The sequence below is a fragment of the Delphinus delphis genome, chromosome 3 (genome assembly GCF_949987515.2).
Source record: "Delphinus delphis chromosome 3, mDelDel1.2, whole genome shotgun sequence".
In the NCBI taxonomy this organism is placed as follows: Eukaryota; Metazoa; Chordata; class Mammalia; order Artiodactyla; family Delphinidae; genus Delphinus; species Delphinus delphis.
Window position 1 is genome coordinate 133,994,072 of NC_082685.1, and position 24,831 is coordinate 134,018,902.

Sequence of the window (24,831 nt, forward strand, 5' to 3'; positions counted from 1 at the left end):
ATTGTAGATTTGATTGCATTTCTCTAGTGATTAGTGATATTGAGCATCCTTTCATGTGTTTGCTGGCAGTCTGTATATCTTTGCAGAAATGTCTATTTAGGTCTTCTGCCCAATTTTGGATTCGGGTGCCGGTTTTTTGATATCGAGCTGCATGAGCTGCTTGTATATTTTGGAAATTAATCCTTTGTCAGTTGCTTTTTTTGCAAATATTTTCTCCCATTCTGAGGGTTGTCTTTTCATCTTGTTTATGGTTTCCTTTACTGTGCAAAACTTATAAGTTTCATTAGGTTCCATTTGTTTATTTTTGTTTTTATTTCCATTTCTCTAGGAGGTGGGTCAAAAAGCATCTTGCTTTGATTTATGTGAAAGAGTGTTCTTTCTATCTTTCCTCTAAGACTTTTATAGGGTCTGGCCTTACATTTAGGTCTTTAATCCCTTCTGAGTTTATCTTTGTTTATGGTGTTAGGAAGTGTTCTAATTTCATTCTTTTACATGTATCTGTCAGTTTTCCCAGCACCACTTATTGAAGAGGCTGTCTTTTCTCCATTGTATATTCTTGTCTCCTTTATCAAAGACAAGATGACCATATGTGCATGAGTTTATCTCTGGGCTTTCTATCCTGTTCCATTGATCTATATTTCTGTTTTTGTGCCAGTACAATACTGTCTTGATTACTGTAGCTTTGTAGTATAATCTGAAGTCAGCTCCGTTTTTCTTTCTTAATATTGTTCTGGCTATTTGGGGTCTTTTGTGTTTCCATAAAAATTGTGAAATTTTTTGTTCTAGTTCTGTGATAAATGCCATTGGTAGTTTGATAGGGATTGCATTGAAACTGTAGATTGCTTTGGGTAGTAGAGTCATTTTCACAATGTTGATTCTTCCAATCAAAGAACATGGTATGTCTCTCCCTCTGTTGGTATCATATTTACTTTCTTTCATCAGTGTCATATAGTTTTCTGCATACAGGTCTTTTGTCCCCTTAGGTAGGTTTATTCCTAGGTATTTTATTCTTTTTGTTGCAATGGTAAATGGGAGTGTTTCCATAATTTCTCTTTCAGATTTTTCATCATTAGTGTATAGAAATGCAAGAGATTTCTGTGCATTAATTTTGTATCCTTATACTTTACCAAATTCATTGATTAGCTCTAGTAGTTTTCTGGTAGAATAAGATTCTCTATGTATAGTATCATGTCATCCACAAACAATGACAGCTTTACTTCTTCTTTTCTGATTTGGATTCCTTTTGTTTCTTTTTTTCTCTGATTGCTGTGGCTAGAACTTCTAAAATTATGTTGAATAATAGTGGTGAGAGTGGGCAGCGTTGTCTTGTTCCTGATCTTAGTGGAAATGGTTTCAGTTTTTCACCATTGAGAACGATGTTGGTTGTGGGTTTGTCACATATGGCCTTTATTATGTTCAAGTAAGTTCCCTCTATGCCTACTTTCTGGAGAGTTTTTATCACAAATGGGTGTTGAATTTTTTCGAAAGCATTTTCTGCATCTATTGAGATTATCATATGGTTTTTATCCTTCAGTGTGTTAATATGGTGTATCACATTGATTTGTGTTTATTGAAGAATCCTTGCATTGCTGGGATAAACCCCACTTGACCATGGTGCATGAGCCTTTTCATGTGTTGTTGGATTCTGTTTGTTAGTATTTTGTTGAGGATTTTTGCATCTATGTTCATCAGTGATATTGGCCTGTAGTTTTCATTTTTTGTGACAGCTTTTCTGGTTTTGGTATCAGGGTGATGGTGGCCTCATAGAAAGAGTTTGGCAGTGTTCCTCCCTCTGCTATATTTTGGAAGAGTTTCAGAGGGCTAGCTGTTAGCTCTTCTCTAAATGTTTAACAGAATTCACCCATGAATCCTAGTCCTGGGCTTTTGTTTGTTGGAAGATTTTTAATCACAGTTTCTATTTCAGTGTTTGTGATTGGTCTGTTTATATTTTCTATTTCTTCCTGGTTCAGTCTTAGAAGGTTGTGCTTTTCTAAGAATTGGTCCATTTCTTCCAGGTTGCCCATTTTATTGGCATATAGTTTCTTATCATAATCCCTCATAATTCTTTGTATTTCTGCAGTGTCAGTTGTTACTTCTCCTTTTTCATTTCTAATTCTACTGATTTGAGTCTTCTCCCTTTCTTTCTTGATGAGTCTGCCTAGTGGTTTTTCGATTTTGTTTATCTTTTCAAAGCATCAGCTTTTAGTTTTATTGATCTTTGCTATTGTTTTCTTCATTTCTTTTTCATTTATTTCTGATCTGATCTTTATGATTTCTTTCCTTCTGCTAACTTTGGGTGTTTTTTGCTCTTCTTTCTCTAATTGTTTGGGTGTAAGGTTAGGTTGTTTTTGAGTTTTTTCTTGTTTCTTGAGGTAGAATTGTATTGCTATAAACTTCCCTCTTAGAACTGCTTTTGCTACATCCCATAGATTTTGGGTCATCGTGTTTTCATTGTCATTTGTTTCCAGGTATTTTCTTATTTCTTCTTTGATTTCTTCAGTGATCTTTTGGTTATTTAGTAGTGTACCTCCACGTGTTTGTATTTTTTACAGATTTTTTTCCTGTAATTGATATCTAGTCTCATAGCATTGTGGTCAGAAAAGATACTTAATACGATTTCAATTTTCTTAAATTTACCAAGGCTTGATTTGTGACCCAAGATGTGATCTATCCTGGAGAATGTTCCATGAACACTTGAGAAGAAAGTGTATTCTGTTGTTTTTGGATGGAATGTCTTATAAATTTCAATTAAGTCCATCTTGTTTAAAGTGTCATTTAAAGCTTGTGTTTCCTTATTTATTTTCATTTTGGATAATGTCTATTGGTGAATGTGCGTTGTTAAAGTCCACTACTATTATTATGTTACTGTTGATTTCCCCTTTTATGGCTGTTAGCATTTGACTTATGAATTGACGTGCTCCAATGTTGGGTGCATAAATATTTACAATTGTTATATCTTCTTCTTGGATTGATTCCTTGATCATTATGTAGTGTCCTTTTGACTCTTGTAATAGTCTTTATCTTAAAGTCTATTTTGTCTGATATGGGAATTGCTACTCCAGCTTTTTTTGATTTCCATTTGCATGGAATATCTTTTTCCATCCCCTTATTTTCAGTCTGTATGTGTCCCTCGGTCTGAAATGGGTCTCTTGTAGACAGCATATACACATGTCTTGTTTTTTATCCATTCAGCCAATCTATGTGTTTTGGTTGGAGCATTTAATCCATTTCCATTTTAGGTAATTATCGATATGTATGTTCCTTTCACCATTTTCTTAATTGTTTCAGGTTTGTTTTTGTAGGTCTTTTCCTTCTCTTGTGTTTCCTGCCTAGAGAAATTCCTTTAGCATTTGTTGTAAAGTTGGTTTGGTGGTGCTGAATTCTCTTAACTTTTGCTTGTCTGTAAAGGTTTTAATTTCTCTGTCGAATCTGAATCGGATCCTTGCTGGGTAGAGTAATCTTGGTTGTATGTTTTTCCCTTTCATCACTTTAAATACGTCCTGCCACTCCCTTCTGGCTTACAGAGTTTCTGCTGAAAGATCAGCTGTTAACCTTATGGGGATTCCCTTGTATGTTATTTGTTGTTTTTCCCTTGCTACTTTTAATATTTTTTCTTTGTATTTAATTTTTGATAGTTTGATTAACATGTGTCTTGGCATGTTTCTCCTTGGATTTATCCTGTATGGGACTCTCTATGCTTCCTGGACTTATTGACTATTTCCTTTCCCATTTTAGGGAAGTTTCCAACTGTAATCTCTTCAAATATTTTCTCAGTACCTTTCTTTTTCTCTTCTTCTTCTAGAACCCCTATAATTTGAATGATGGTGCACTTAGTGTTGTCCTAGAAGTCTCTGAGACTGTCCTCAATTCTTTTCATTCTTTTTTCTTTAGTCTTCTCTGTAGTAGTTATTTCCACTATTTTATCTTCCATGTCACTTCCTGTTCTTCTGCCTCAGTTATTCTGCTATTGATCCCTTCTAGAGAATTTTTAATTTCATTTATTGTGTTGTTCATCATTGTTTGCTCTTTAGTTCTTCTAGGTCTTTGTTAAACGTTTGTTGTAATTTCTCCATTCTGTTTCCAAGATTTTGGATCACCTTTACTATCATTACTCTGAATTCTTTTTCAGGTAGACTGCCTATTTCCTCTTCATTTGTTTGGTCTGGTGGGTTTTTACCTTGCTCCTTCATCTGCTGCATATTTCTCTGTCTTCCCATTGTGCTTAACTTACTGTGTTTGGGGTCTCCTTTTCACAGGCTGCAAGTTCGTAGTTCCCATTGTTTTTGGTGTCTGTTCCCAGTGGCTAAGTTTTGTTCAGTGGGTTGTGTAGGCTTCCTGGTGAAGGGGACTTGTGCCTGTGTTTTGGTTGGTAGGGCTGTATCTTGTCTTTCTGGTGGTCAGGGCTGCATCCGGTGGTGTGTTTTGGGGTGTCTGTGAACTTAGTATGATTTTAGGCAGCCTCTCTGCTAATGGGTGAGGTTGTGTTCTTGTCTTGCTAGTTGCTTGGCATGGGGCTTGCAGCAGTGGAGCTCTCTGGCCATTGGGTGGAGCTTGGTCTTAGCACTGAGACAGAGATCTCTGGGAGAGGTCTTGCTGATTGATATTATGTGGGTTCAGGAGGTCTCTGGTGGTTCATTGTCCTGAACTTGGCTCTCCCACCTCAGAGGCTCAGGCCTAACACCAGGCCAGAACACAAAGACCCTGTCAGCCACACGGCTCAGAAGAAAAGGGAGAAAAAAGAAAGAAAAGAAAAAGAAAAAAAGAAATATTAAAAAATGAAATAATTAAAATTTAAAAATAAAAATAATTATTAAATTAAAAAGTAATTTAAAAAAGAGAAGAGGGCAACCAAACCAATTAAGTCCACCAGTGATAAGCATTAAAAACTATACTAAGAGGGCTTCCCTGGTGGTGCAGTGGTTGAGAGTCCGCCTGCCGATGCAGGGGACACGGGTTCGTGCCCCGGTCCGGGAAGATCCCACATGCCGCGGAGCGGCTAGGCCCGTGAGCCATGGCCGCTGAGCCTGCGCGTCCGGAGCCTGTGCTCCGCAACGGGAGAGACCACGACAGTGAGAGGCCCGCGTACCGCAAAAAAAAAAAAAAAAAAAAAAAAAAAAAAAAACTATACTAAGATAAACGTAAAAATCAGAAACAAGTTAGTCACAGAGAGCAAACCCCAAGTCTACAGTTACTCCAAAATTCCACTGCCTCAGTTTTGTGTTGATTCATCATCTATTCAGGTATTGCACAGATGCAGGATACCTCCCACTGATTGTGGGCATTTAATCCATTGCTCCTGATGCTGTAAGGAGAAATTTCCCTTTCTCTTCTTTGTTTGCACAACGCCTGGGGTTCAGCTTTTGTTTTGGCCCCACCTTTGCATGTACGTTGCCCTCAGGCTTCGGTTCCCACCCAGACAGGATGGGGTTAAAGAGCGGCTGATTAGGGGGCTCTGGCTCACTCATGCCTCGGGGAGGGAGAGGTACGGTAGTTATAATTGGAATGCAGGGCAAGCCTGCAGCGGCAGAGGCCGGCGTGACTTTGCAACAGTCTGAGGCATGCCGTGTGTTCTCCTGGGGAAGTTGTCCCTGGATCGTGGGACCCTGGCAGTGGTGGCTGCACAGGCTCCCAGGGGTTTGGAGAGTGACCTGCACTTTCACACAGGATTCTTGGTGGCTGCAGCAGCAGCGTTAGCATTTCATGCCCGTCTCTAGTGTCTGAGCTGATAGCCATGGCTCGAGCCTATCTCTGGAGCTCGTTTAGGCTGTACTCTGCTTTCCATGGCAGACAGGGAAGGAATCCCCTCTCCTCGCACACCCCAAAACAATGGTCCCATGCCTCTTGGCAGGTCTAGAGTTTTCTCGGACTCCCTCCCATCTAGCTGTAGCACACTAGTCCCCTTCAGGCTGTGTTCACCCAGCCAGTCCCAGTCCTCTCCCTGGGATCTGACCTCTAAAGCCCGAGCCTCAGCTCCCAGCCCCCACCCGCCCCAGCAGGTAGCAGACAAGCCTCTCAGTCTGGTGAGTGCTGGTTGGCACTGATCCTCTGTGTGGGAATCTCTCTGCTTTGCCCTCTGCACCCATTGCTGCGCTCTCCTCCTTGACTCTGAAGCTTTCCCGCTGATCACCCCCTTTGTCTGCCCATGAAGGGGCTTCCTAGTGTGTGGAAACTTTTCCTCCTTCACAGCTCCCTCCCAGAGGTGCAAGTCCCGTCCCTATTCTTTTGTCTTTGTTTTTTCTTTTCTCTTTTGCCCTACTCAGGTATGTGGGGAGTTTCTTGCCTTTTGGGAAGTCTGAGGTCTTCTGCCAGCATTCAGTAGGTGTTCTGTAGTTGTTCCACATGTAGATGTATTTTTGATGTATTTGCTGGGGGGGAAGTTGATCTCCACATCTTACTCCTCCACCATTATGAAGGTCCACCAGCTCCTAAAATGAATTTTGCTTTTCTTCCTCTATCTTGTAGTTGGTCACTAAACAGGCTTTATGAATGCATTTTTTAAAATTATAAATGGAGTTCAAGAACTCTATAAAAATTACCTCATAAATGATTATATAATTAACTGGCTTCAAGATTGTGCTATAAATTGCCTTGCTTTACCACGCAGTACATTGCTCAAATCCTTATCTTAAACTGGACTTTTACAATGCAGACTGAAAGTTGCTTGTGTCATTATGTTCATTTGCTTGAACGTTACATCAACATTGGCAAAACCACTAAATATGATGATAAAGAGTGTGAGAACAAGATGATAGGTATTGATTAATCAGTAATTATTATTATTATCATTCAAATAAGTTTTTTTGCATTGTTATCCTTTTTATAAATTTATTTATTTTATTTATTAATTTTTGGCCACATTGCATCTTCATTGCTATGCGCGGGCTTTCTCTAGTTGCAGCAAGCAGGGGCTACTCTTTGTTGCGGTGTGCAATCTTCTCATTGCAGTGGCTTCTCTTGTTATGAAGCACAGGCTCTAGGTGTGGGGGTTTCAGTAGTTGTGGCACACAGGCTCAGTAGATGTGGCTCATGGGCTCTAGAGTGCAGGTTCAGTAGTTGTGGCATATGGGCTTAGTTGCTCTGCAGCATGTGAGGTCTTCCTGGACCAGGGCTCAAACCCATGTCCCCTGCATTGGCAGGTGGATTCCAAACCATTGTGCCACCAGGGAAGCCCCTGTTTTATTTATTTATTTATTTATTTTTAACTTTTTTATTGGAGTAAAATTGCTTTACAATGGTGTGTTAGTTTCTGCTGTACAACAAACTGAATCAGCTATACATATATCCCCATATCTCCTCCCTCTTCCATCTCCCTCCCACCCTCCCTATCCCATCCCTCTAGGTGTACACAAAGCACAGAGCTGATTTCCTTGTGCTATGCAGCTGCTTCCCACTAGCTATCTACTTTACATTTGGTAGTGTATATATGTCCATGTCACTCTCTCACTTCATCTCAGCTTCCCCTCCCCCCTCCCTGTGTCCTCAAGTTGATTCTCTACATCTGCATCTTTATTCCTATCTTGCCCCTAGGTTCCTCAGAACCTTTTTTTTTTTTTTTTAGATTCCATATATATGTGTTAGCGTATGGTATTTGTTTTTCTCTTTCTGAGTTACTTCACTCTGTATGACAGATTCTAGGTCCATCCACCTCACCACAAATAACTCAATTTCATTTATTTTTATGGCTGAGTAATATTCCATTGTATATATGTGCCACATCTTCTTTATCCATTCATCTGTTGATGGACACTTAGGTTGCTTCCATGTCCTGGCTATTATAAATAAAGCTGCAATGAACAATGTGGTACATAACTCTTTTTGAATTATGGTTTTCTCAGCGTATATGCCCAGTAGTGGGATTGCTGGTCATATGCTAGTTCTATTTTTAATTTTTAATGACAGTTTTTTTTTATTGGAGTATAATTGCTTTACAATGTTGTGTTAGTTTCTGCTGTACAATGAAGTGAATCAGCTATATGTATACATATATCCCCTCTCTCTTGGACCTCTCTAACTCCCCTCCCCTCCCATTGAGGTCATCACAGAGCACCGAGCTGAGCTCCCTATGCTATACAGCAGGTCCCCACTAGCTATCTATTTTACACATTGTGGTGTATTTATGTCTAATCTCCCAATTCATCCCACAGTGGGGGAAGAGGAGGGTCAAATAAATAAGTTTTTTATGGGAGTTTTACCTCACATTATATGTCATAGATTTAAAAATCAAAATTAAAAAATGATGTATCTTTTAATGATGTGTGTTTTATTATTATAAAAGTAATGAATGCTCATTATAAAGAATTTGGATTTTTTTTTAATTTGTAAAATAAATATTAGAATATCATGATCCATAACACTATCATTCATAATAACTACTATTGACATTAAGATGAACTCTGTTATGCTATTTTTCTTATTAAAATATATAAATTTAAAACTATATCTAGAAATATATAGAGAAACATAAGTATATTTATTTTACAAAACTTAAATTATATTGTGCATCTAATTATATCTTGATTTTTCACTTAAGTTTTTATATCTTTGGTAATGTAATTTTTAATAATTGCATGAAACTTTCTAGTTTGAATAAAGCATAATTAGGATATTCCAATTTTCCCCAACTATCCATAATGTTGCAAGCAACACATTTTTAGAAAAAAAAATCTGAATTTTCCCTGTCACCAACTCTAATATGTTTACCCATGTTTTCTTTTTTTTATTGGGCTTTGTTAAACAGCTTTATTGAGATATAATTTACATAGCAGAAAATTCACCCTTTTAAAGTATACCATTCAGTTATTAGTAGTACAGTCACAGAGTTGTACAATCATCACTCTCATTTCAGAACATTTTAATCACTTCCCCCAAATCTCTATACCCATTAGCCAACATACCTCAACACCTTCTCTCCCCAGAATCTGGTAAGCACTAATCTACTTTCTTCCTGTGAATTTGACCTCATCAATACAGCTCTAGTGTAGTAACAAGGGATTACTCTGAAAGAACTGCAAGTCTCAAATCCTAATAAAAGGGAGTCTCTAGAAAAACAAAGTCAAGAGACAAAGACAATGAAGCTAGAGAAAATTTTAAACTCTGAAACCATAGGTATAGCAAACAGTAAATACAGTCTAATTCCTAGCCAGATAAACGTAAAACCTCATACCAAAGGCTTATCTACCTCAGTTTCTTTTACACAACTATCATGTCTGGTTTGGAACAACATATTACAAGGCATGCTTAAAGGCAAAATATACAGTCAGAAAATGCAAAACAAACGTCAGAACCAGATTCAGACATGGCAGATATTTTGGAATTATCAGACTGGGAATTTTAAAATAACTATGATTAATATGCCAAGAGAGCTAGTGGAAAAGGTGGACAACATGCAAAAACAGGTGGGTAATGCAAGCAGAAAGTTGAAAACTAAGAAAGAATCAAAAATAAATGATGCAATCATCAGTAAACTGTACATGTCTAAGGAAAAAACCATTGACCTTGAAGATATGTCAATAGATACTTTAATATCCTAGAAGTGTGGGACAACTATAAAAGTCCTAGTATATGCATAATTGGAACACCAGGAGGAGAAGAAAAAGGGAACAGAAATATTTTAAATATTTGAAGTAAAAATGGCTGAGAATGTTCCAAAATGAATAACAGGCATGAAAGCACATATCCAGGAAGTTCAGAGAACACCAAGCAGAAAAAATACCCAAAATTCTACACCTAGGTATATCATCATATAATATTGAGACTGTAGAAAATCAAAGACAAAGAAAAATCTTGAAAGAAGCCAAAGGAAGGGAAAACCTTACCTATAGAGGAACAAGAATAAGAATTACATTGGACCTTTTGTCAGAAACCATGCAAGCAAGAAGAGAGTGGATGGAAATATTTAAAGTCTTAAAAGTGTAAAACCCCCCAACCTAGAATTCTACATCCAGAGAAATTATTCTTCAGAAGTGAAGGTGAAATAAATGATTGTTTATCAGACAAACAATAACTGAGGGAATCTGTCATCAGTAGACTTGCTTTGAAAGAAATGTTTAAGTTCTTCAGAGAGAAGAAAAATGATGTAGGTAAGAAATTCAGATCTATGTAAAGAAAGGAAGAGTATTACAGAAAGAACAAATGAAAAGAAAATAAAATCTTTCATAGCACTTATTCTTAATTGATCTAATAAATAAATTTGATTAAAATAATAATAGCAAAAATGTACTGGTTTATTATAACTTATGGATAAGTGAAATGAAGGACAGAAGTGTAACAAAGGATGGAAGGAAGGAAATGGGAACACTCTATTGTAAGATAGCTTCACTGCTCATGAAGTGGTATAGTGTTATTTCAAAGTGACAAGATTAGTTACAAATGTATATGGAAAACTCAAAAGTAACTAGTGAAAAAAGTCTTAAAAATAAGTACAATTTATATGATAATAGAAGAGAGAAAATGGAATCATACAAAATAATTAAAACCAGAGAAGATGGGAAAAAGAGTGAAAGACAAAAAGAAAAACATGGGCAATGAATAGAAAACAATTTGAAATATGGTAGATATTAATTCAACTATATCAATAATCATTTTAAATATGAGTTGTCTAAAGATACCAATTAAAACATAGAGAATTTCAGAGTAGATAAAAACAAGACCCAGGGGCTTCCCTGGTGGCGCAGTGGTTGAGAGTCTGCCTGCCGATGCAGGGGACACGGGTTCGTGCCCCAGTCCGGGAGGATCCCGCGTGCCGCGGAGCAGCTGGGCCGATGAGCCATGGCCACTGAGCCTGCACATCCAGAGCCTGTGCTCCACAACGGGAGAGGCCACAACAGTGAGAGGCCCACATACTGCAAAAAAAAAAAAAAAAAAAAAAAAAACACAAGACCCAACTACATGTTGTCCACAGGAAACTTACTTTAAATATAAAGAAAAAGAAAAATTAAAAGTAAAGAGATAGAGAAAGAGAGATCAATGCTAATCAAAAGAAAGTTGGAATAGCTATAATATTTTAGAAAAAGTAGAATTCAGAGAAGGAAAAATTATCAGGGATAAAGAGGTCAATTCCCCAAGAAGACATAACAATCCTTAATGTGTATGCACCTAACAAGAGAACATCAAAGTACATGAGGCAAAAGCTTATAGAATTGAGAAGAGAAATAAACAAAGTCATTAATATAGATGGAGACTTCAAGACCACTCAATCAGTAATTGACAGATCCAGCAGGCAGAAAATCAGTACGGATTTAGTTGAATGGAACAGCACAATCAATCAACTGGATCTGGTTGACAATTATAGAATACTCCATCGAACAACAGTAGAATACACATTCGTCTCAAGTTCACATGGAACAGTTACTAAGATAGACTATATTCCAGACCATAAAACACACCTTAACAAATTTAAAAGAATAGAAATCATACGATGTATGCTTTCAGACCACAGTGAAATTAAAGTTGAAATCAATAACAGAAAGATAGCTGGAAGATCCCCAAATATTTTGAGGTTAAATAACACACTTCAAAATAATACATGGAGAAATGAAGGCTGAACAGAAATGTTAAAATATTTCTAACTAAATAAAAATGAAATACAACTTATCAAATTTTGTGAGATGGAGTGAAATGAGTGTTCAGAGAAAAATTTATAAAATTGAATTTATATATTAAAAGAATATCTAAAAATGAGAATTGTAGCATCTATCTTAATAAACTAAAAAAGAAGAGCAAATTAAAACCAAGTAAACAGAAGAAAAGAAATAACAAAAGTTAGAGCAAGAATCAATGAAATTGAAGAAAGGAAATCGATTATAGAAAATCAGTGAAACCGAAAGCTAGTTTGTTTTTTTTTAAAGATCAGTAAAACTGATTAAATTGTAGCCAAGCTAACCAAGGAGAAAAGAGAGAAGACAAATGACAAATATCAGAAATGATAGGTCATTACAACTGATCCCAAGGACACTAAAAGGATAATAAAGGAATATTATCAATTACTCCATGGCCATAAATTTGAAACCCTGGATGAAATGGAACAATTCCTTGAGAGACAAAATTTACCAAAATTTGCACAGGAGAAATAGATAATCTGAATAAGCCTATATCTATTAAGGAAATTGAATCAATAATTAATTACCTTCACAAACAGAAAGCACCAGGCCCAGATTTGTTCACTGGTGAATTCTACCAAATATTTGTGGAATAAGGATACCAATTCCATACAGTCTGTTCCAGAAAATAGAAGCAGAGGGAACATTTCCTAAATCATTCTGAGACCCATATTACACGAATACCAAAACCAAGTGAAGTCATTAAAAGAAAGGAAAACTACAGATTCATATGCCTTAAGAATATGGATATAAAAATCTTTAACAAAATATTAGCAAATTGAATTCAACAATGTGTAAAAGTAATTATACACCATGACCAAGTGGAGTATAGTCCATGTATAACAAACTGATAGAATGATCAAAATAACTTAGTGTAATAATCCACATCAACATTCTACGGAAGAAAAATCATGCCGTCCTATCAATAGAAGCATAAAAAGCATTTGACATAATTCAACACTCATTCAGGATTTTTAAAAAACTCAGCAAGCTAGGAATAAAGAACTTCTTCAACTTGATAAAGTACATCTATGAAAACCCGACATACAGTTAACATCATACTTAATGATGAAAAACTACATACTTTGCCCTAAAATTGAGGCAAGGATGTTCCCTCTCACTACTCCTATTTGACATCACACTGAAAGTCCTAGCCAATGTAACATGACAAGAAAAGTATACAGACTGGGAAGGAAGAAGTAAAACTTTGTTTGCAGATGCCATGATCATGTATGTAGAAAATCCCGCAGAACTGACAAAAAACCTCTAACTAATAAATATATTAAAGATTGCTGCATTTCAGAATACGTATTGGAGGTGACTAGTACACAGCTGGTGCCTTCAAGGAGTTTCAAGTCAACTAATAAGAGTTATCAAATTATAGGTGGCAAAGGAATATCCTGAGTATCTTGTTTAAAAAACAGATACTCATGGGCTTCCCTGGTGGTGCAGTGGTTGAGAGTCCGCCTGCCGATGCAGGGGACATGGGTTCGTGCCCCGGTCCGGGAGGATCCCACATGGAGCTGCTGGGCCCGTGAGCCATGGCCGCTGAGCCTGTGCGTCTGGAGCCTGTGCTCCGCAATGGGAGAGGCCACAACAGTGAGAGGCCCACGTACCAGAAAACAAAACAAAACAAAACAAAACAAAAACAGATACTCAGACCCCATGACTTGCAACTGTGAGTCTGTAGGGCCAATTTAGGCAGTCCTCAGTTTTTATAGGTACACCTATATGGCACACTAAGACCATAATTCTAGAAACACTGGCCTCAGGATAAGGGGTATGAAAACTATGAAAAAGATAGAAAGCATGCAGTAGGTGAAAACTGTGACACAGACATGACCTCCGGGTTGTATAAAACTGACACTTTATTCTAGGTGGGTGGCTTCCCACAGTGATATTTGAATAGACTAAAATTCCAACCGTGGCCCTGGAGTCGAGTAGCTGAGCCATACTGAGCATAATTTTGCATAGGGGGCTGTGGGGATACAGAGGGGAACCGATAGCAGGGAAGGGAAGTCTTCCCAGAAGAGACCTAAGGAATTATCTACCCAAAGAAAGAGAAATAGGAAGCCTATTCCAAAAGAAAGTACCACTTACAGAGGCCTAAAAGAAGAGACAAGCAGTCGTATAGAGAGCTAATAATTCAACTTGCCTATCAAACATTATGGAGAAAAAGTACTAAGATGAAGCCTAGAGTTGGTCAGGAAACAATCACGAATAGTCTTGCATATGATATATTAAGGAGTTTTATTTCCATAGTGAGTGCAAAGGGGATCATGAAATGATTTTTAAACAGAAGGATGCGAGTCTCATATTTCTGCCTTAAAGGGGTTGCAATTGGAAAACAGATTAGAAAGACATAAACTTGGGACTTTTGCAACTGTAGCATGATGGATTTCTTAAGCCTGCCTAAATTTTTGTAGGAAGAGACCAGTTTCTAATTTGTTTGCCACCTAAATTTCCTCCTATGCAGGAATTCATCACTTTACTCCCTGTGTCATACCTTCAGTGATTCTCGAGAGGTAGAAGCTATCATTATTTTTGTCACTTGAGCCTTCCTGAGAGTTTGAAAATTACTCATTTCACTCCCTCTAATGATCATGGGTATTACTCATTAGGATAAAATAATACTTGTTAATAATCACCAATAAATGAGGTGCTGTATTTGGCTTTATATAATAAAAAATGTCATCACAATCCCTTCCCAAATGGTCTGTATGATTAGGGCACCTCATTGGGAATGCAAAACCCCAGAAGATATGGATCCTTCCTTGCAGAAATTAATCCTGATCACAAAATTAAGGCAAACCCTAAATAAAGATAATTCATGATAGTATATATCAAATATCAGATGAGTGGTACCTGCAATAGGTGCCTCAAAGCTTCCACATGCAGACTAACAACTGGAGAAGAGGATGCTGCTTGCGAGAGGTCATCTCACCAGGACCTCAAAAGGAAGACAAATGAATACCAGAAAGTGACAGCAAGAAGAGGCAGTCTGAAGGGGAAGACTAGTGACACCTTTAAGATTGTTTCTATTCAACACTGCTGAATATATCACTTATGCTATTTTCTTTCCCATTCCCCTGTACCTTCCCACAAATGATGTGTTTGAGAGAACAGTTCTTGTGAGATCCACCCATCATTTTAACATGATATCGCTGAACTGGAGAGGAAACAGAGATGTAGCACAATTTCACAAGATTTGTTCTTTCTGAGCATTGTCTTTGTTTTGTTCATTTTTGTTTCCAAAAGCTTAGAGCAGAGCCCAGCACATAGTAGGTATTTAAAAGAATGCCCATTGAATAAATGAATGAAGTCAAGAGTTATTTACAAGAAGTCTCATAATGCAAGTTATTATAAACTTACATCCAAATTTCAATTGTATGGGGAAAATATGTGCGAGTAAGAACACATTGCCTTAAAAGCTCCTTTAAATACAAATAATATTCAAGAGAGAACTGAACAAATATTCCACTATTTTTCAAGAGATTCTAAATTATTTTGCTATAGACTTTGATATTGGTTATTTTTTTTAAACCCAGACAATTTTTTAAAAAATTAAAAGATTATAGCAAAACTAACCAAGAGAAAAATGATCATGATCATAGATGTCTATCAATGAACAAATAATATTATGCAAACAAGAGCTAACTGAAACCTTATTTGAAGGACTGAACTCATTGTTCTTGGACAAGCCAAATTCCCTTACACAGACCCAGTTCTCTTTGATGAAGTCATCCTCCCTCCTCCCACTTCCTGCCTCCAAAACAACTTAACTAGAAGCTGGAGCTTCATTGTAACCAGAATCCCAATTTGCACACATTGGAATGTACTGAAGTAATTCAGGTCTTTCATCTTATTTAACTACTGAGCTTGGGTTTATACAAATTCATAATTGCAATTCCACACTTCAAGAAAAACATAAACAAAATTAGAAACTCTGGACAGCAACGATAATAAATGTTCAAATGGTGCCCTACAGATAAATCATATAGATACAGGATTTCAAACATCAGCCAGTGTGTGGTTCCAAGTCCTTTGAAAAGAAAGAGTTTCTTTGTGACAAGCTGATGTTAACATTTTAATTAATGGGAAGAAGTCAAATAAAAAACGATTATTCTCTATTAAATTTTTCTAAATCAAGCCACACTACACTTATGTTTAAACTATATTTTCCATTAATAAATTTACTTTAGCTATATACATAGCTTTCAAAATGTTGATATTTATATCATTCACTAAAGTGTATTCTGAAAATGACACTTTCTCTAAAGTGCAGACTGCTGTAAGCTTTATGTTAACTGAAATACTTAAATACCACTTCAAGGTCATGAAGTTGATTCTCATAATAGAAAGTCCTTTTGTTAATTTTTACTTACAAATTTAGGAGCACAAATTCCATATAGCACTCTGGTTCATGCCCTGAGTATCCCAGTGGCAAGAAGGAACTCTTGCTTGATGTATCTTTATTGTTTCTCTGCCACTGTTATGGCTACTAAAAGGTCAGCCAGAGCTTATGGCACCAAAAGGTCATTTTTGTTATTCTAAAGAGAGAAGTTTTGACATATGATATATTATGAAGAGAACAGAGACACTAACTGATGTACTGTAATCCTAATCATCCACATCTTTTATTTCTTTAAAAGAAAGAAAAGGGGAAATTCTTTTGATTTTAATCTGAAAAAAAAACCTTTTTAAAATATTCAAAATATAAAAGGAATGAGTTACATTCCCTGTGGTCCACTTAAAAAAAATTATAATTTTGGTGAAAAGAAATTAGTAATCTAAGTTACAGCATTTCAGCTCATTTGCATTATTCCTTTCGTTTTTGCTTATCCATGACACACGTTTCTATTTTCATGAGTATCGGTTTGTAGCTTGAGGAAAGCATTTTTGAAAATTGCAGGCTTATTACTAGAAGAAAAGGAAGTCAGTTCTTTTTTCACAGCTATCTTCTCCATTTTAAGTCCAAGGATTATGAAAAAAATCTGAACTTGGATCGATGAGGAGACAATTTAGCGGCCATAGGAATGTTTTTACAAACAACAAAACAATAAATCAACGAGGTGAATTCTGAAATCTTATAGTTGTGATTGTTTTTTATACATATGTATATATAGGTATGTGTGTTTGTGTGTGTGTATACATATATCTGAGAAAAAAATTCTCTGGGTTTATTTGGTTGAAGAATTAATGGTGTTACTACAATCTCTAAACACCAAACTTGAGGACGGGATCTTAATCTGGAATCTCTGGACAGACTTGATCCTACAGGAAATCTGGGAAGACTGGAAAAATACAAAAGTTTACATTAGCGGGAATAAGTCCATAGCTTTTGTCAGATTTTCAAAAGGAACTATGACAAAATCCAAGTTAAAAAATATTAGCAGCTGAGCTGTGATATGGAGGCCAGAAACTTCTGAACAGTCCAGTGTGTTCCCAAGGAATCTTTTCTCTTTCATTCACAAGGAGGGTACCTCCTTGAATAATAAACATAACAGAATTAATAGCATGATTATTTCAGGATAGACACTGTGCTGAGTGCTTAAATTTTACTTCATAAATTATCTGCAAACATTTCACATATTATCTTTAATTCTTACAACAACCCTGGCAGTTAAGTATTATGATTACCATAGTTTAAGTGAGAAAATTAGAGCTGTATCATTTACGTTGCTACTTGAATAGGACATCTAGAACCTACATTTCAAACATTTTTAGCAGATGAACTTTTTTCTCCAGATGAAAAATGACATAGAACCATAAACAGCAAATACATGAGATCGTAATTTATATGTATGCATTTTTCTTAAGTTTTAATATATAATATTTACTCTAAAGGCAATCAGTGAGAATACGAAGGTTATCTTCCACACAAAAATTCGTAAGTAGAGATTGTAGATGAAACTAGTAACTTATAACAGCTTCAACATCCAAATTATTTCTGTATTTTGTTTTGGATTGCATTATATAAAAACAATTTTGTGTCACGTAGAACAATTGCAAATTACAACAGTTTTTTAACAGCTCATACAGAAATTCTGTGATGCTCTTCCATTTAACTCATCCAGAAGACTAAAAGAGAAAGAGCAGAAAATTGTTTCAAGGCTGAATCACTAACATTATCCAACATCTGCTCTCAACCCTTAATTGTTAAATTTTCAAGTTGAAATTGGTTGATGAACAGTTCCTCATTCATTTTAAATTATCATTCTTTGGAAAATAATTTTCAAGTGTAATTTTTATCCATTCTGCATTCAACAATGTCAGTTTCTAAAGTTAGTCAAATCACTCTGTCTCTATCAAAGTTTCAATATATATATAGCTTGTACTTCCGATAAAAACTTTAAAGCTCTGTCTTTTGGTTTTTTTGTGTTTTTTTTGCGGCTCGCGGGCCTCTAACCGCTGCGGCCCCTCCCGCCGCGGAGCACAGACGCAGCGGCCATTGCTCACGGGCCCAGCCGCTCTGCGGCACGTGGACCGGGGCACGAACCCGCGTGCCCTGCATCGGCAGGCGGACTCGCAACCACTGCGCCACCAGGAAAGCCCTAAAACAATGTTTTGATTGCTTATACTTTATCTTCGATTTTCAGTATCTACAATGACATTGATATACAGCCAAATGGAGCTTCTTTGGCTTACCCCAAATTCTAGAAGGATATACAAGATAGGGAAGGCATGTTGTATTTGAGCTAATTTTAGTTAACGAAGTTTCTTTGTTAGAAAACAGGAGTATTTCTTGTCTCACTTGAAACATTTGTACTAACACTTTGCCATGGAATAGTCAATCAATTTCCATTTTTTAAAAAATGGAAGCTTTGACACTCATTGCTGTATCACTACAAATAGCTCTGAAAAATCTGCAGTTGAAAGATCAGACCTTAACTATATAATTTGTCTGGCATTTATCTATCATGGTTATGAAAAGTGATGCATCTTAAGAACTACTAGATTTATCTGTGTATTAAACGAGGATAAGAAACCTAAATACAGGAATTCCTAGGCAGTCCAGTGGTTAGGACTCCGTCCTCGCTTTCACTGCTGAGGGCAGTAAGATCCCACAAGACACGTGGAGTGGCAAAAAAAAACAAAAACAAAAACAAAAAAAATGTAAATACATTTTCCTGCAACACCTTTTAGAAAAACCACTATTCCTACCTTCTTTCTCTTCAGTCACTACAGCCATCATTAAATCATTGCCAGTTTATTTAATGATGTGTGAAAATTCTGTTTTATAGGTAAAAGACTATCTTTATATTGTACTTTGATATATATTTTACAAAAACTATTGGAAAATCTGCAATATCCCCCTTGCCTAGTTATATTGTTAAGATTTCATGTGATATTAGACTTCTATTTACTAATATCTTGGATGTACACTCTAGGTTTATCTCTAGATTATATCATGAGACAACAGTACCAATTGTATTTTCATCACTGCCTGTCCACTCTCATGCTTATTGCAGTGTCTATAGTGGAAGGCTTAATGAATATTTTTCCTAGTAGTGTGTGATTCTCCCTCATGTCTGATGGATTAAGTTCTTTTGAAAAAAATCCATGAATACATTTCAATGGACATATTTAAACTTTGTTGCATAAATATTTTTAGGACTATGTTCAATATATGTTTAAATTGATAATATTATTTTATGCTTGTTTATTTATGCTTCAAAATGATTTAGCAGGAAACATAAGACAATTTTTAAAATGTTATTATGTGAGACTCATTTATCCTTTAAAAAATGAGCCCATATAACAAATGACTTTTGTGTCTTCAGCTCATTTTGTGTGAGATTTTAGAACATTGCTTCATTGGATGCTTATTAGTATAGATGTAGTAGCTGTGTATTTAGTTGATCTATGTATAAATACGGGTTCACTAGTTACTTCATTTTGAACCTAAACAATCTCATCAACTCGATTGTTAAATTAATTTTAAACTTCCCCTTTTAAAATATATAGTTTCAAAGAATACAATTTCACTTTACCTTGAACCCATGTAAAATTTTAAAATTCAAAGTGAATACAAAAGCACACCAATCTTAACTCAGTCAAAAACATAGAAACAAGACAAGTAAAATCTAAAACTAAGTTTTGTGCTATCACTATCTGAGCTTGTTAGGGTTAAATACCATTGTGTATATACAGGCTATTGGCCAACTTGTCTTCAGCAGCACTGATAAAAATAAATATTTTTTGAGCACCTATCTTGTGCCAGGACTGTGCTTCATAATGGAGATAAAACAGACAACAAAAAAGAACAGTCTAGGCTCTCATCTTGATGATTTTAATTTAAATAATATGTTTGTGACACCTCTGAACTATCTCCATAGATTATTGAACAGGGATTTTTCATACCTTTCTTTTAAAGCATAGCTTGCTCTTCAAAGGAAATTAGCAATGCCAATATGTAAATCAGATCTTCTAATTGATATCCCTCCTGCACATACCGCTTCCCCCTCTCCAACAACATTCTAAAACCTTCTAGGAACCTGGGGAACACAATTAGAAAACCACTGCTTTGGATCTATCATCTCGCTTACTCTTGAGTTGGACTCTCTCATCTTTTTGGAAACAAGGATATCAAGCATACATCATACATCACAGATAATTTTCATTGTATTAATCAATTGTCTATAATGGAGTGCTTTTTCTTTGCAAAACAACATTTGCAGTTTGAGCCACTAGTAAAATTAACATATTCCTTAAATGTGTTATTTACAAATATTCATTTCATAGAACAGTTATTTCAGTTGGAAGGTTACAGATAACCACATAATTTTTTGGTTTCTGACCACATGAGAACTTCAGTAACTAGCCTATTGATTACTTCATGAAAGAGATACCTCATTAAAAATTCTAACAGAAATTGTACCACTAAAATCATTGTTGAAATATTGAACAGAAAATAATAAAACCTATCATTATTGTTCAATAATATATAATTAGTTAATTAGTCAACATTTGTAACAGAGATCTGCAGAGTATGGTATTCCTACAAGAATATAACAGTCACATAATTTTAAAAGACTAAAAAGGAAATTAAAAATAAATGTCAGAGCTATTAATATAAAACAAGCTCTGTGCACTAGTATTTTCCAAGGGTATAAGATGGAGCAGAGAAAGAGGTGTGTTTACTTCTGTGTTAATATTTTCTTTTTTCTCTGTACAGGTAATTAGAGGTTTTTCTTAAACACAAAAGTGGTTTCCTCTTTCACATCAAAATGAGGTTGAGAGAGAAAAAGTCATGTTAGTTTGAGTGATAAGACAAGAAAGTCAGTAGAGATGATTAAATAATGACACTTGTAGAGACTTGACTATACCGTTATGCTGCCTGGTTTAACCTATACTTAACACAGTAATCAGGTAAGTACACAAACGTGAACTCATCCAAAAACAAAAGTGCTCAAACCAACATATTAAGTTTCACTGATCCTAAAAGAACAACAGGTTTCATTCCAATGTTGTTCATTATAGGTTTGTTCTGAAGGGGAGAGGTGGCCAGACCTGTCAGGGGAGGACTTGTTTGGTCTCTTTGTGTGGTATTTATAGCCCAGTCTGGTTAATGTCAATCTTCACTTTATTGGTATTCTCTTAAATCCTGAAATTTTACCCCGACTTTTCCTTATAAGCCAAGTCTTCTCGTAGAGATCTCTATGTATATTTTCAGCAATATAAAAGTTCCCTGCTTCTTCCTCACAATTCTTTTTCCTATTTGCCCTCTGTTGTGATGCTTAGTGTAAATTTCACATAAGATCTCAAGTTCGGCTTGAGTATTTGCTGTTTATATACATGGGTGCTTTTTCCCCACTCTTTAGTAACCGAAATAAACAAAATCCTTTTTCAGAGTCACAAAGGCTGAATCTTTTCTGATAGCCATTGTTAGTAATGAAAGTGGGAAAAACCGATCAATCAACTGCTAGGGAGACAAGGGCTTGTAAGCAACAGCTTCTATATTAAATAAAGTTATTCCATTCTCCATTGGGATGTATAAAAATCAAATAATTCATAATATAAAAAGTCAGATATTTTGTTTACCTATGCCTCTTTGTTTAAAACAATAAATCTTTGACATCTCTTTTTTAAAATAAGTACTTGGAATACCCTTAATACCTGGTGAGTTCCTTAACTGTCATTCCAGAGCACTTTATCTTTCTCTTCTACTGGTCTCAGTTTGGATTACAATAGATGAAATGTCAAGAAAGTAAAACAGAGATTGTGTGGACCTTAATGTGTGTATCAGTAGGAGAAAAAACACAAAAAAGCAATCTAACAGAAAAACATAGGGTGCTGTATTCTATTTAGTCATTTATTTGATGTCAATAATATATTGATATACTTTTATGAAAAAACTTGAGGGACAGAGAATTTTAGGAATACAGTAAGCAGAAACTGAGGATGATTAAGATACATTTTATTTAATTCACTATTATAGAAATCATAAGATACTTAAAGATATTTCTACTTCAACACTTTTGCATCCAAGAACTGTAATAACATTTTCTAAATTAACACCAAGAAAGAAAGTCTTCATATTCAGTATATAAATATAACAAAGGATTTGTTTTAATAGCATGTCACATTCAATATTCCTTTGTTTTCCTTTCCCCTAAGTTTTAAAGTCAATAATATATTAATTATTAGTTTCTGTGGCTGAGTTTTGATGGCTACCTTTGATAGTTATATTTCTACTGATGAAACAAATCAAGTTCTTGTTTTCTAAGTTTTAAAGGTTACATTTTTGTATTTCATGTCACTTAATTTTTAAGTTGTAAATTATTATACAATGTCAATGAGTTAACTAGAGGAGCTCCCAGTAAGTACGTTTGTAGCCTTTCTGGGTTTTTAGGAGGACAGACATATTAATACTTCAAGATTTGTCATTCTTGTTCATGCATTCAATAATATGAAGAATTTTGACTGTTAAATGTCTCCATACCCCTAAAAATATATATCTTCCCATTGATTAATTTAAAACCAAACTCTACCTACCTTTTATGTGACTCAGATGTACAAATGCAATATTTGCCAATCCTTTTCCGTCCACTTCTTTAGGTGTTAACGCATTTCATAATGTCCGCTCCTCTGACTGAATTAGTATTTACTTCTGCTCCCCAATCATTTCTATCCCAAATGCCAGATTTCATTTTTTTCAAATATGATACTTATAGGTGTGGTAAAAATATCTAAATTGATCTTTGATCAATTTTATCCTTTGATCATTTTATCAATTTTATCCTTTGATCATTTTATCCTATGTATTCTCCAAAGCATACAGTAAGTTATTACTGGTTTAAAGATCTTTTTAAAAAAATTCTAACAGTCTAATATCTCCATATACAGACCAGCTTTTAAGTCATCTATTGCCTAATACACAACATGACAACCATTGGAAATACACATTATTTACTTTATGTCTTTACTTTCCAAAGATTTTACAAATAAAGTTCTTGTAATAAACTCTCCTCTTGCATATGAACATAACTTGCTTTATTTTTAAAACCACTTTTCAGAAACTTGTAAATTGAACCATATCCCTCATTGAAAATTCCAAGTAGACAACTTAAATGTAAAAGAGCCAAAAAGAAAATTCTAGAGAATAAAGAGTAGTGTAGTTGTTCTCATGTTATGGACCTTGGAGTTACTGCAAGAGGTCCAAAGTGCTAAGCAATGCTTGAACAAAACTATAATTTTGCCATGTATGCATCAAATTCAAAGGGCTGTAAATGCCCTCATGACTACCTAAACTGAAATTGATTGAATATATTATACATTCTTCATAGCTTTGGCTTTTATGTATTTTCTCAATCAATAGGCACTGTGAACTCAGAATCAAATGGGATTTTTTAAATTATTATTTTAAAAAGAGGGCTTTTTATTTGGAAAGCACGAGAACCACTTATTTAAAGTTCATATTGTTGATGTGGACCATGTACCTGAAAATATATTTTTACTGATGAGCAGAGCTAGTGCTAATCTTCAAGTTCAAAGACACTGCAGCAGGAGCTCATGCTCTGCTTTGAGGACCCAAGGGGATCAGGGGTGTCCAGCAGTGCCTTTCACACTCTTCGTGCCACGAGGTTTGGACATTCAGGCTCTGGTTACAGAAACTGGTATACTTGGTGAATGACTCTTCACCTCTGGTCCGAAAGATTCTTGAGATTTCTTTTTTTTTTAAGTCTCTCTCTCTCTCTGGAATTGCTGCTTGTGTGTCTGAACTGCCCTGGCGGCTACGGACGCTTCCTGCCTGTCCACAGCTCAGCTGTAATGTTTGAAGTGGTGTCTTGGTGTGTCAATGAGCAGGGCAGTCTGTAAAAAACAAATTTGTTTGCAAAAGATGTTTTTAAAAATCTTTCAAAGCACTTCAAAGACCGCTTCGGTTTTCCAAAACCCTTTGAACTAGCAGTGTTTCAGAATAAGAGTGAATTTCACATTATTAGAATTTCCTATGAAAAAGCTGGCCCCAAAAATGCCTCCTTTTAAAATAAGTTCAAATGTTTGTTGAAATAGTATCAAATCTTGCAACTAGTAACATCTAAGTACTGATGGATTTCTTGTGTGGAGAGTCGAACCAACTATATTGATAATCTAATGCAAAGAAATAGTTTAAATGTTAATTTTGCATATGTTGACTCATACTGTATCATTGATTTTGGTTACAAAAGAATTTCAAAATATCAGGTGTGACATTTTTCGATTAAGTTTAACCTTTAGAAAAACAATGTGACAAAACCTGTCACAATTACTTTTATCATCGTCTCCAAGTGTGCCTTTCTTTGAAGTTAACCTTCCCACATATAATTGTCTACATAAAAGCCTCTTATAAAAATATTTCTTTATATAACTGGAAGTCTACCATCATTCTTTTTCCCTAAGAATACTTGCCCTGCATTTCTTTGCCTGAGGTCTATTTTTTCCAAAGGAACCGGCTGCTACTTTCAAATCTTTATTACATCTCTGTATCGGTGAAACTATGCACTTCACTGCACCCGTCTACATTCAGGTTCTGGAACATCTCTAAATTAAGGACAACTATGAGTTCTGGCTCTGCCAAGCCTCAGGATTTGAGAGGAAAAGTGGTTACAAGTCAGGGTTAAAAAAAAATAAAGGAGTAAAATTTAGCCTGGAATTTTATTTCAGCTGAAAAGTTATGCTTGATATTTTCTGACCAGGTTGTCCATTGAAAACATTTTTTTTTCTAATTTTCATGGGCAATAACCTCCTTTCT